General features: G+C 45.0%; 1 protein-coding gene across 2 annotated transcripts in view; it reads left to right on the top strand.

Moving 5' to 3' along the window:
* Window positions 1-13,839, top strand: part of VPS13C (vacuolar protein sorting 13 homolog C) — a 2,773,485-nt gene that overhangs the window by 545,173 nt on the left and 2,214,473 nt on the right. The window lies entirely within an intron of this gene.

Genomic DNA, 13,839 nt, shown 5'->3' with positions numbered 1-13,839 from the left:
CTCTTAGGACAACTATAGCAACACAATGTATGTTCTTGTTGCATGTGTTGCAGTAAGTGGGAAGGGTATGCCCAGACGTGGGTCCTGTGCTCGCTATGCCACCCAAGCTTGCCTTGCTGATGAGGATGACCCTGAAACTGGTCCAAAGGTTGTTTGTTTCTGGTTCAGGTACGACCTGGCTTGGCAGTTTGGGCTGAACTATTCCCAAGGGGAATAGGGTCTATACGGATTTGCATACGGCTGGGTCCAAACTGGAATGGTATGTCAAGCAAAATATCCAATAGATTTTACCCAGTTCTGTGACTGGGATTGAATGTTGGATTTGTTCAGCATTCCGTCCATTATCTGTTCTTTTTGCATTCATTTATTGAGCGAGGCAGTTGCTCCCGGGTGAAGGATCTGCCTGCATGTTGGTGGCACATGTAGGAGAAGATGAGGACATGTTCCCTGAAATGTTTGAAGATAGTCAGTGGTTGTTAACAGATTTTGTGCAAAAGAGGAAACATGATAAACCTGTGGTCCATAAAGTGAGACGGGTTCCTAAGTTGATGATGGCAACACTCAAAGAGCAATTGGATGTGGTAGAAAGATTTGAATATGTGTCAGTTTGCTGGACTTCAATAGGAATATTTAGGACAACAGGCAGGTCCTTCACAGTATTTCAGAGACTTTTGAGATGTTGGATGATACCAAAATGTTGAGCAACATAATGCACTTCTCTGCAGTCAATCATCAAGTTGTGCTGCAGGCATAATATAGGTAATTGATAGAATGTGTTAACACCTCTGAGATCATTGTGGTTTAAGGTCATGCCTTTCAGGTTGGCATCCGCTACAGTTTCGTTTTAAAGAGTGATCAAGAGGGTCATAAACGGATCAAGTTAGGTGATGTTTTTCAAGAAGGATATTCTAGTTTTTGAAGGTGTTAAAGAAATTGGTTTAACCTTCAAGAAGGAGGTCTCAGGGTTGCGTTTTAGCAGGAGGAAAGTCATTGTTGTTCCCACTGGTGGAAACTTCGATGGAAAACCTTGCGGACTCCGGTGAGTAATTGGATAGATTCCGCTATTTGGTAATAATAGGATAGGGTAGTCATTTATAAAGCGCTCGAATGACGCAGCGTCTTGGAGCTAGGTGTTAACGCGAGGAGACTGAGTTGTAGAACCAGTGAATTAGTTTTATAATTGCTTATTCAGAGAAGGCCCAAATGAAATATAACATGTGCTAAATACTGGCCTCCCTACAGTCCTCTGTAGCATACTGTAATACCCTGCCTCTGTCGCTCATGGACAGGATCGCTGTTTCTAAAATGGTGCTTCTTCCGCACTGTCTATATATCATACAGCACTCCCTCTGCCCCCTAACCACCTAGATTTTCAGGAAATTGCACTCCCTGCTTACATCATGATCTAGGTGGCCAAACGTAGTAGGGTGACTAGGGCTACTTTGATGAGGAACTATGAGGATGGAGGGCTAGAAGCGCCATGGTTGGAGTTCTATTACTTTACAGCCCTGGTGCAGCATGCAGCTAGATGGTTAGCAGAAGGCAGTAATTGGGAAAAGTGATGGCTGCCAGGGACTGAGAGAGATGAGGACCTCTCTGTATTATTGATGGAGGGCTCTGGGGTAACAGCAGACCGACCCCATGTGGTAAGGCAGACGGTCAGAGTATGGCAGCATATAGGGAATTGCTGGTATGGATGCTCACCCCGATTCGATGCATGATAGCCAATATGACTTATGAAGCATGGCAGAAGGGAGGCTGCAATAATTGAGGAGAGCTCTTCCCGGATGAGACCTTTTTCCATTGACGGTTCCCAGAAGGAATTTGGTGTGGGTCCTGGACGTTTCTTACAATATGCAGGCCTGGCATAGTTTGCTTAGCAGACTTGGCAGACCTTCCCGGTGGCCCCTCCAGCATCGTGCTCCTTTGGGGTCATGATATCCTGTCATGATATCCTGTGGGATGCGAAGACACTTGGTATCATTACTGTATAAGACCATGGGTACGGATGTTACCCACGGACCGTTGTGAGCTCGGAAGGCCTGGGACAAGGATTGGGCAAACCTGTGGCAGATAAGGTATGGGCAAGAGTGTGCGCTCTAACTTGAAAAGTCTCTGGTAATGCACTGTTCTGATTGATACATCTGCCTGTGTATTCCTCACCTTTTGAATTACCCCTTGCACCAGCATTCCACGGAAACCTCTTCCTAGCTCTCCCACGACTCCGTATGACGTCACCGGAGCCATAAGAAGACCTTGTTGGCGTGCTGAGGTCAGTCCCTTTTTTCCTTGCCGTCGATGCACAAAGTTTTTTGGGGGGATTCTAAATTTTCTTTGTGTATACTTTGTTTCTGCTGTTTCCCTTGGTGTAGCAGTGCTATGGCTAAAACGAAGAGGTCGGGATTCAAGCCTTGCAAGAGTGTGGAGGCCGCATGTCCATCATGGACCACCACGATGAATGTCTCTGGTGTTTGTTGTCCGATCACGATGTTGATTGGTGTTTGTCTTGTCGGAAAAAGAATCCAGAAGCGATGAAGGAGCGTGAAGCAAAGCTCTTCATGGCACGGGCAAAAGAAGAGAAGAGAGGTTGTAATAAATCCAAGTCGAGGTCGTCGACTTCGCATACCTCGAAGTCAAAGAAGCATAAGAAGAAGCACCGACATGGGTCTCATCGTCTGTCATCGAAGGGCAAGGCTTCGAGGTCGGCTTCTCCACTTCAGCTGCGTCACCCTCTCCTTCTCCACAGGCATTTCCGGCTCACTCTCCGACACAGAGGTTCTCTGGAGCCCAGGGATTCACTGGCTCTGAGCGAATCTTCTCCAGCTCCTGTGGCATCGCCTGTGCTGGAACCAGTGTCCACGGCGCCTCAGCCTGCTGCTCGACCGCGGTCTGATCAAGACCCAGGAGTTCCAAATCCATATCCACTCTTTCTGGGTCCAGGAGCGGATCCCTCACTTTTCCTGAATGCGATGTTTGTTGTTTTTGCCAAAGCAGCTTACCCTACTGGTGCACATTCGGGTCCCGTGAGTACGCTTGCATTTAGTTTGGGCGTTCCCCAGCAATATGCCCAGGCACCCTTCATGCTGGCGGCTCCGTGATGGCAGTTCCTGGAGCCGAGGTTTTCGATGGTGGCTCCTCAGTCACCGGCGCCGTCGGAAGTTGGGCCGGCGCCTTCCCGGATTCGTTTGCACCGTTGCCTGTTTCTGAAGGGCCTCCTTCGACGCCAGCGTCGATGTCATAAAGCCTGGTGCTTCCAACGCCAATTCCAATGATGCATTCCATAAGGGAGACCCGGAGGCTGTTGGGGGAAGAAGAGTACCAGCAGGATCAGGTTGAAGAATGGGAAATCATCAACACAGTGGATGACTTTGAGGGCCTTCAAGAGGCCAGTGTCTTCGACACTTCCCCAGAGTGGGAAATTTCTTCCCTGAAAGCTTTGCCTTCACAGGATATTTCTCCTTATCATTCAGTTATCAGGAAGGCAGCTGATCTGTTGGACTTGCAATTGCCCACAGCTGAAGTCCAGTCAAATTTATTGACTGACATGTTGCATTCTCCATCTCTTGTGTGGTTGAGCCCTTGTTGTCTTTTAACAAGACTTTGACTGAACCAATTATGGAGGTGTGGCAGAAGCCCTTATCTGGCCCTGTGTCAGGACCTCAGCACGAGTCGGAGCTACAACGGGTCTAACATGGACTTAAAAGAGTGGAAAAATGCCAACAAGACGCTCCTGGACTGAACTCACTCGAAATCGGCGCACTAAGATGGCCGCCGATCCCGAGTTCTGAGTTAGCGGTCTAGTCTCTGGGTCACAGCTGTGGAGCACTCTAGGTGATGTGGGAACGCTGAAGAAAGTGCGGACTTCACTCAGACAACGACCCGGGAAGCAACGTTTATGAAGAGCTTTGAGTCTTAGTCATAGTTACAAGTAAATTTAGAGTTTAGGTGATTTTCGTTATAATGGTCCAAGAGTATATCTGTAGAAGAAATATAAAAGCCAGAGGAGAGGAAAAGTAGAAGTTATACAAACCTGAAGACAGTGGCATCCGGAGAGGTCGCCGTTCAGCAGAAGAGAAGGACGGTCGTTGTGAAGCAAACGCGTCAGTCCTGGAGAAAAGGAAAAAAAGGCAGAAGACGTCTAGAATATCAAAGCTAAGTGACAACATAGTTTAAGAAACGATAAATTACGAACAGTTATGCATCAAAGAAAATAGTGTAAATACGTACCTTGTAGAGCTGTAGACAATCAGGAGAGTCCTGCAAAACAAAAAGAAGCATTAGAAGAATAGTCAATAACAACTCGCACAGCACAGGATAAATAGAAAGAAGATAGAAAGTTCAGCACGGTAATAAGAAGTAAGTGGAGAGACGTAAAGATAAATAGAACTAGGATACACTTAGTGGAGAAATTCTAACCAATGTTTGTGTTCTAGAATATGAGAAGCATATCACCTGAAAATAGCAAAGAACCCTAAATAAAGTAAATAACAGAAGTGGAAAGGCGTTCTCTAGTGAAGTAAGTAGGGACATTAAAAGACAGTAAGAGAGAAAAGACTCAGGTAATGCTAAAATATCAGAATTTATAAGTTAAATTTCAATTGCAGAATAACTAAAGAACGTAGAAAGCAATAGAAGCATTTTCAGGATAAGACAGAAGAGAAGCACAGTTCTGGAAGAATAAGGGTAGGTGTAATTGCTAGACCGAATATAAGACCAAGAGTAGTTAAGGATAGATATATAATTGTACCTTCCTTCCTAGGTTTAATTCTACATAAGAGGTCTGAGAGTCGGACTAGAAGCTAGAAGAACCCAACCAGGACCAGTCTCTTCTTGTTTGTTATTTTATCCAATTTCTCCTTCCCCCATGGGAATAGACTAGAGGCTCATTATAATACTGACCTCTGGAATATTGCCGGGTGGGATATGGAACCTAGCATCTTTGTTCCTGTGCAAGTTAATGGTAAGAGGTTGTTCAAGTTTAATAGAGTTTGACAGAGTGAAGTGCCCAAGTTGCATTTTGCACCCGAACAAAGATGGCTGAAGGAATACATTTACAAACCTTAGGAACAGTGTTAGATACGATTCAAAAAGAGTTGGTTGCGGTCAGAGAGGAGAATCAAAGTCTCAGACAAGAAGTAGTGAATTCAAGAAAAGAAACTGCAGAACTTGCACAGCGATTGAGACAACCATTTAGTTCTGGGAAGAAACTATGGATTCTACCTTAGAAGGTACAAACAGAATGACCACGCAAGTAATTCATTCCCTATCCCCAGTTATTCCATTAGCCCCCCCTGAACGATTTAGTCGAGATCCGCACAAGGCCCAAATATTCATTACACAATGTTCATTACATTTCATGTGCCGCCCTTCGATTTTCCCTGATGCGCAATCCAGAGTAGCCTTTGTGTTGTCATATTTAAGTGGAGACGCAGCGTCTTGGTCTTTGCCCCTGGCTACCAGGGATGATCCTCTGTTACGAAATTATGAAGAATTTAAACAAGAATTTCTTTGAATATTCGATCGACAAAGATTCTCTCAGGCAGTTGACATTGAACTACTTGATTTACGACTAGGGAACCGAGACCTAGTGTCCTATTTGGCCCAATTCAACAAACTGGTGGTGGAAACAGATTGGCCAGCAAGTAAAAGAGCCCCAGTTTTCTATCGCGGGCTGAGAGATGAACTCAAGGACATGCTGGCTCAAATACGGAATAGGCCAACTGAAATTTCTGCGCTGGTGGATTTAGTGCTAGAATTTGATTTCCGTCAAGGTGAAAGGAAGGGTGAAAAGAGAAGAATTTAGACCAGCGGTTCCAAGATTTGACAGAGCTCGACCTGATAGCACCAGAAGTGCGGAAGGTCAACAAGGTGTAGAACCCATGCAAATAGGAACAATAAGGGGGCCATTGTCGAAGGAAGAGAAGGAAAAAAGAAGATCAAGTAATTTGTGCATGTGTTGCGGTTCTGGAGGGCATTTTGTCAGGAATTGCCCGAAGAAGCCAAAAACCGTTTACAAGCCGAAAGAAAACTATCTGCACCATCTGTGAACGGAGTTGAACAGATGGGTGCGAATCAAAAGACAACTCCAGGAGAACACCAAATAGCCAACACTTTACAGTCCTCGGCCCCGCATCTAACATTGTCTATGATAATCAAGTTCCGGCACCAAACTCTAACAGAGGTTTCAGTAATGATAGATTCCGGAGCCACCGGGAATTTTTGCGATTTACAATTTACAAATAAGGTTGGTATTCAAGCAATAAACAAATCTAAGAGTGAGCCGGATCGGGCTGTAGATGGGACAAACCTTCTTACGGGCCCATAGTAAGTTATACTGAATCAATACAACTAATTTCTAGCGATGGACATGAAGAAAGAATTCAATTTAATTTGACCGATGCCCCCCAGTTTCAATTAATACTTGGTCTTCCATGGCTCACAGAACACAACCCAACTATCAACTGGAGCTCCAGAACAATTGTAATAGATTCGCAATATGGTCAAGAGAACTTTTTTGGAGTAAAAGAGAAAGTTGAAGAATGTAATCCAGCTCATTCTTTGTGTACGACCGGAGTAGGTGTGTGCGTCATTAATGCTCAAAAGATACCCGAAGAGTACAAGGAATTTGAAAATGTGTTTAATGAGATAGAAGCTGAACAACTTCCTCCTCATCGGGGTTATGATTGTAAGATAGAGATTGAACCTGGATCAAACTTACCATGTAGTCAAGTGTATGCTTTGACAGAAAAAGAGCATCACCATTTGAAAGAATACTTGGATAAATACTTGGCCAATGGGTTCATTCGGCCTTCACAGTCCCCACGTGTCTTCGCCTTTGTTTTTTGTGCCAAAGAAGGGGATTTGCGAATGTGTATCGGTTATAGAGCGATCAGTAAAATCACCAAGAAGAACCGGTACCCGCTACCCCTCATTTCCGTCCTTTTGGACCAAGGAAAAGGGGCACGGATCTACACCAAGCTAGACCTAAGAGGTGCATATCACCTAGTTTGCATGCATGAAAGCGACGAATGGAAAACCGCCTTTCGGACAAGATTTGGTTTATTCGAGTACCAGGTCATGCCATGCGGACTATGTAATGCCCCAGCAGCATTTCAGCATTTCATCAACGACGTCTTGAAGGAATTTATCGATCAATGTGTAATTGTGTACATCGACGACATTCTCATTTACTCCTCTGAGGAGAGTGAACACCAAGGTCAAGTGAGAGGCGTGTTACAGAAATTGAGAGAAAACAGGCTATTTGTGAAACTAGAAAAGTGTGCATTCAACGTTACTCAAGTAGAGTTTTTGGTGTTTGTTCTATCCACAACTGGAATACTGATGGATCAACGGAAAATAGAAGCAGTAACCAACTGCAAATCCCCTACAAGTGTTAAAGAAGTCCAAAGTTTTATCGGATTTGCATTTTTATTGCCGATTTATTAGCGAGTTTTCAAGGAAAATCCTTCCTCTTACTCGACTACTTAAGAAAGGAGTTTTTTTTGAAGGGTATAAAGAATCAGAAGAAGCTTTTCGATCTTTGAAGAAAGATTTCACCTTAGCTCCGATCCTTCAGCATGCATACCCTACAGAACCATTTTATGTAGAGACAGATGCATCAAATCAAGCAGTCGGGGGGGTGCTCTCCCAAAGGCATTAAACGACCGGTCAGCTCCATCCAATTGCATACAGATCAAGAAAATTTACTCCAGCCGAAATGAATTACACCATCACAGAAAAAGAGTTTTAGAATGAAGGCATCATCTTATGGGAGCCCAACACCAAGTAACTGTGTTCACAGATCATCGCAATTTAAAATTCCTAAAGACAGCAAGAACGCTTACGCCAAGGCAATTGCAGTGGTCCCTGTATTTCGCAGACTACGATTTCGTGATCACTTATCGACCAGGAACCCAAAATGGAAAGGCTGATGCGCTATCCTGAATTGACACAGAAAATCAGAAGAATCCCTTGGAAAATCAAACTATCATTCCAAGTGCAAAGATCATTGGAGCCACAGTTTCAATCAACTTGGAAGCACATATTTCTGAAGTCATGAGTCCAGAGGATATGCAAAATTGGGTTAAGGAAGATGTTGACAGAGAAATTATTCAATAGCTACCCTATTATAAGATGGCTTTATACGTACCAACTAAAGAATTGCAACAGCAAGTAATGCAGGAATGTCATGATGGAGTACTGGCTGGACATAAAGGGGAAGCTAAAACCGAAGAGTTAATTAAGAGGCACTACTGGTGGCCAAATATGACTAAAGACATAGAGAAGTACGTAAAGACTTGTGAGCTTTGCGCTCAGGGAAAGTCTGAAAGGCAGGCTCCAAAAGGGCTACTCCAACCATTACCCACACCTCCTTATCCATGGCATACAGTCACACTTGATCTTATCACAGACTTACCTCTTAGTCAAGGGTTTAGCACCATACTAGTGGTAGTGGACACGTTTTCTAAAATGGCGCATTTTACCGCTCTAAAAGGGGTCCCCACCGCTAAACAATTGACTGCCCAGTTTAGTACACAAATTGTCAAGGGTCATGGAATTCCTAAAATAGTTATTTCAGACAGAGGCTCCCAGTTCATCTCTCATTTCTGGAAGGCCTTTATGGAGGGTTTGGGTACTGAGGTCAGATTTTCCACCAGTTATCATCCGGAAACAGATGGGCAAACTGAGAGGGTGAATCAGGAGTTATAACATTATCTAAGACTTTATCTCTTGAAACAGAATGGGAACTGGTCAGATTACCTGTGGGCAGCGGAATTTGCCTACAACAATGCGAAGAATCTGTCTACTGGCTATTCTCCATTTTACTTGAATTACGGAAGGCATCCTAATGCAACAGTTAGGCAAACTGAGATTACAGTCCCGGCAGTTAAGGAAATAGTTTCCCATTTAGAACTGGTCCATCGACAGGCAATAGAGAATCTGGAGCTAGCGAAGAAAAGGTATAAGGGCTACGCAGATAAAAGAAGACGAGAAGGTCCACCTTTAGAGAAGGGAGATTAAGTTTGGCTAAGTACAAAAAACTTAAGACTCAAAGGAAATAGAAAGTTTCAACCTAGATTTATTGGTCCCCATCAAATTGAAGAAAGAATAAACCAAGTCACTTATCGATTAAATCTACCTACTAAATTGAAAATTCATCCCGTCTTTCATGTCTCTTTGTTGAAAAAGGCTTCTACTGAGTTACGAACTAATTTGCCACCAAGGCCTATTTAACTAGAGACAGGAACTGAATTTGAAGTCAAGGAAATTCTAGATTCCAAAAGATCACGAGGAAAACTGTATAATTTGATTGACTGTAAAGGATATGGTCCGGAAGAGCGATCTTGGGAGCTAAGTGTAGATGTTCATGCTCCTAGGTTGGTTAAGTCCTTTCATCAACGATATCCCACAACACCAAGAGAGAAGGAATCTTCCTTGTTGGGGGGGTACTGTCAGGACCTCAGCACGAGTTGAAGCTACAACGGGTCTAACATTAACTCAAAAGAGTGGAAAAATGCCAACAAGACGCTCCTGGACTGAACTCACTCGAAATCGGCGCACCAAGATGGCCGCCGATCCCAAGTTCTGAGTTAGCGGTCTAGTCTCTGGGTCACAGCTGTGAAGCACTCTAGGTGATGCGCGAGCGCTGAAGAAAGTGCGCACTTCACCGAGACAACGACCCGGGAAGCAACGTTTATGAAGAGCTTTGAGTCTTAGTCATAGTTACAAGTAAATTTAGAGTTTAGGTGATTTTCGTTATAATGGTCTAAGAGTATATCTGTAGAAGAAATATAAAAGCCAGAGGAGAGGAAAAGTAGAAGTTATACAAACCTGAAGACAGTGGCGTCAGGAGAGGTCGCCGCTCAGCAGAAGAGAAGGACGGTCGTCGTGAGGCAAACGCGTCAGTCCTGGAGAAAAGAAAAAAAAGGCATAAGACGTCGAAAATATCAAAGCTAAGTGACAACATAGTTTAAGAAACGATAAATTAAAAACAGTTATGCATCAAAGAAAATAGTGTAAATACGTACCTTGTAGAGCTGTAGACAATCAGGACAGTCCTGCAAAAGAAACAGAAGCATTAGAAGAATAGTCAATAACAAGTCGCACAGCACAGGATAAATAGAAAGAAGATAGAAAGTTCAGCACGGTAATAAGAAGTAAGTGGAGAGACGTAAAGATAAATAGAACTAGGATGCACTTAGTGGAAAAATTCTAACCAATGTTTGTGGTCTAGAATATGAGAAGCATATCACCTGAAAATAGCAAAGAACCCTAAATAAAGTAAATAACAGAAGTGGAAAGGCGTTCTCTAGTGAAGTAAGTAGGAAAATTAAAAGACAGTAAGAGAGAAAAGACTCGGGTAATGCTAAAATATCTGAATTAATAAGTTAATTTTCAATTGCAGAATAACTAAAGAACGTAGAAAGCAAAAGAAGCATTTTCAGGATAAGACAGAAGAGAAGCACAGTTCTGGAAGAATAAAGGTAGGTGTAATTGCTAGACAAAATATAAGACCAAGAGTAGTTAAGGATAAATATATAATTGTACCTTCCTTCCTAGGTTTAATTCTACATAAGAGGTCTGCGAGTCGGACTAGAAGCTAGAAGAACCCAACCAGGACCAGTCTCTTCTTGTTTGTTATTTTATCCAATTTCCCCTTCCCCCATGGGAATAGACTAGAGGCTCATTATAATACTGACCTCTGGAATATTGCCGGGTGGGATTTGGAACCTAGCATCTTTGTTCCTGTGCAAGTTAATGGTAAGAGGTTATTCAAGTTTAATAGAGTTTGACACCCTGCGGTATTGAGAACGGTGGCGAGAGGGTATAAGGCTGCTCCTGGTGATCTGACCTTTTTAACCTCCCACCCTTTGCCGGAGAGCTTGGTGGTTCAAGCTTCTTCTTCGACAAAGCAATCGGCTGATTTTTCCCCACCACTCTGGAGGATAGGGACTCAAAAAAGTTGGAGCAATCGGGCAAGATGGTTTTCTCCTCTGCAAAAATGGCCTTGAAGTCTACAAATGCCACATGCCTGTTGGGGAGATATATTCATGCCTTAATGGATTCTGCTAAACAGGTAGCTCCTAAACTGCTGGAGGATGATTGTGATTTCTTCTTGGAGGTGTTGGCAGATAAAACAAGCAGCAGCCCGTCAAGTGATCCAGTCTGGTCTAGATAATGGGGACTCTGGTGCCAGAGTCATGGGTTCGTCTGTGGCCACCAGGAGGCCTGCTTGGCTCAGGTCTTCAGGGTTCTCTCCGGATGTGCAGGCCACTCCTCTTGATAGGCCTTTTGATGGGTCCAGGCTTTTTGGAACGAAGGCGGGCTCAGCTCTACATCGCTTCAAGGACAGCAGGGCTACTGCGAGATACTTGGGCTTACAATCTCAGCCTTGAGGTTGTGGTTTCAGGAGGTTTCGAGGTTTAGGAAAGGGGGCTTTCTTTCGGGGGGGGGTCAATAGCCTCAGCACCAAAGCCTTTTGTACAAGTCCTACAGAGGGAAGGGTAGAGGCCATCTTTGGGGAGCCTCCCAGCAACAGTCCTCCTCTTCCTCCTCTTCTCCTGCCCCCACAATCGGTAATACAGGAAAGCAGCTCTAGATCTCCCATCTTAGAGCATGTTGGTCCCGTAGGAGGCCGGGTGTCCCATTTACTACGAAATTGGAAATCTGTCACATCAGATCTTTGGGTTTTGAATCTTGTCAAAAATAAGTACACCCTCCCCTTCCTAGAGTTTCCACCTCCTTACCCTCCTCGTCAGGGCTGGTGTTCAGAGGACCATCTTCTGCTCCTGCAGCAGGAGGTTCTGGCTTTGTTACAGAAGGGTGCGATAGAGGTGGTTCCAGAGCAGGAGCGAGGTCAGGGTTGCTACTCCCGGTATTTCCTGATCCCCAAGATGGCCGGTCGTTTGAGGCGAATCCTAGACCTCAGGATTTTGAACTTCTACCTCAGGCAGGAAAAGCTCAAGATTTTGACCCTAGCTCAGGTTCTTCTGGCACTGCAACAGGAAGACTGGATGGTATAGATCAATTTGCAGGATGCGTATTTTCATCTTCCCCTTCTGAAGTCTCATCGGAAGTATCACCGTTTTATGGTGGGATCTCAGCACTACCTGTTTGCGGTCCTCCCATTCTGGCTTACGTCCCCACCACAGGTCTTCACAGAGGTGATGGCGGTGGTTGCAGCCCATCTCAGAATGTCGGGATTCTGTTTTTTCCCCTATCTGGACGACTGGCTGCTAAAGGCAGTTGCCAAAGATGGTGCTGCATCATCTGTAAGTAACTTTGCGGCTGTTGTTCAACTTTGGTTTCTTGATAAATGTCCACAAATCTTACTTGGTGCCTTCTCAGCACAACCTGTTCGTAGGGATAGTATTGAACACTACTGTGTGTCAAGCTTTCCCGCCTCCGCAGAGGATTCACGACATTCAGGAAATGATTCCTTTGTTTCACGATGGAGCGGTTGTTCCAGTCCTGAAGGTCTTACGCCTGCTTGGTCTGTTCACTTCCTGCATACTGTTTGTCAACCATGCACGCTGGCACATAAGGGCACTCCAGTGGTGCCTCCACAGGCAGTGGCTTCAACACAATGGAGATCTTGGGACGAAGGTCCGAATCATCAGAGACACTGCAGCGGAGCTGTCTTGGTCGAGTGTTTTGGACAACCTGTCTCAAGGGAGGCTTTTTCAGGTTCATCACCCAGTGAAAACAGTGATCACGGATGCCTCCACTTTAGGGTGGGGTGCTCATTTGGGTGATCTGGAGGTCAAGGGCCTTTGGTCTCCAGAGGAAAGGTTGCTCCACATCAACCTTCTGGAATTGCAGAAAATACGGTTGGCTCTCAATGCCTTCCTTTCCTCCCTGTGCGGTCAGTCGGTTCAGGTTATGATGAACAACACTTCCACAATGTGGTATTTCAACAAGCAGGGAGGGGTAGGGTTATATCGTCCCTGCAGAGAGGCTCTGTGGCTTGTGTTCTGGGTTTAGGATCACCGGATTTGCCTAGTTGCAAATCATCTGGCCGGAGTGTTGAACATGTGTGTGAACAGTCTGTCGGCAGTACTCAGCTGACCACAAGTGGAGGCTTCACTCTGAGGTCATTCGCCACATCTTCAGGTTGTGTGGGTTTCCCCGGGTGGGCCTATTTGCCACTCGCGAGAATGCACACTACTCGTTATTCTGCAGTCTTCAGTATCAGATGCAGGAAGCATTGGGGGACGCGTTCCAATTGGATTGGGGCTTTCGGCTTCTTTACGCGTTTCCTCCCAGACCCTTGATTCCTCGGGTTCTGAGGAAGATTAGCCAAGACCAGGCCCAAGTCTTATTGATTGCCCAGGACTGGCCAAGAAGGGTGTGGTACACAGATCTTCTTCACCTCTCATCGCACCCTTTGCTTCGTCTCCCTCTAAGGGCAGACTTCCTCTCGCAGTCGCTGGGGCAGGTTCTACACCCTCAAGTCCAGAGCCTGCGCCTTCATGGCTGGAGATTGAACGAGGCAACCTGGGTTCGTTCCCTCTCCCATAGGATGTGGTGGATGAGGAGACACTCAACCAAATCTGTCTATTCTTCTAGATGGGCCAGGTTTGTGAAGTGGTGTGGAGAGGGGTCCATTTGAAGGCCCATTTATCTGATGTACTTAGTTTTTCACTTTCTTTGGCCCAGCAAGGTTGTGCTGTGGAGACTATTAAGGGCTACTTGTCGGCCTTGTCAGCTTTCCTTTGTTTGTCGGAACAGCCAACTTTAAGTCCCCCATTGTTATGAGGTTCGTTAAGGAGCTCACCAATAGGTTTCCTCCCTCTCCCTTCATAATGGGATTTGAATTAAGTTCTTACATTTCTTACA

This window comes from Lissotriton helveticus, chromosome 3_1 (assembly GCF_964261635.1).
Source record: "Lissotriton helveticus chromosome 3_1, aLisHel1.1, whole genome shotgun sequence".
In the NCBI taxonomy this organism is placed as follows: domain Eukaryota; kingdom Metazoa; phylum Chordata; class Amphibia; order Caudata; family Salamandridae; genus Lissotriton; species Lissotriton helveticus.
This window is presented reverse-complemented; position numbering and strand designations above follow the sequence as displayed.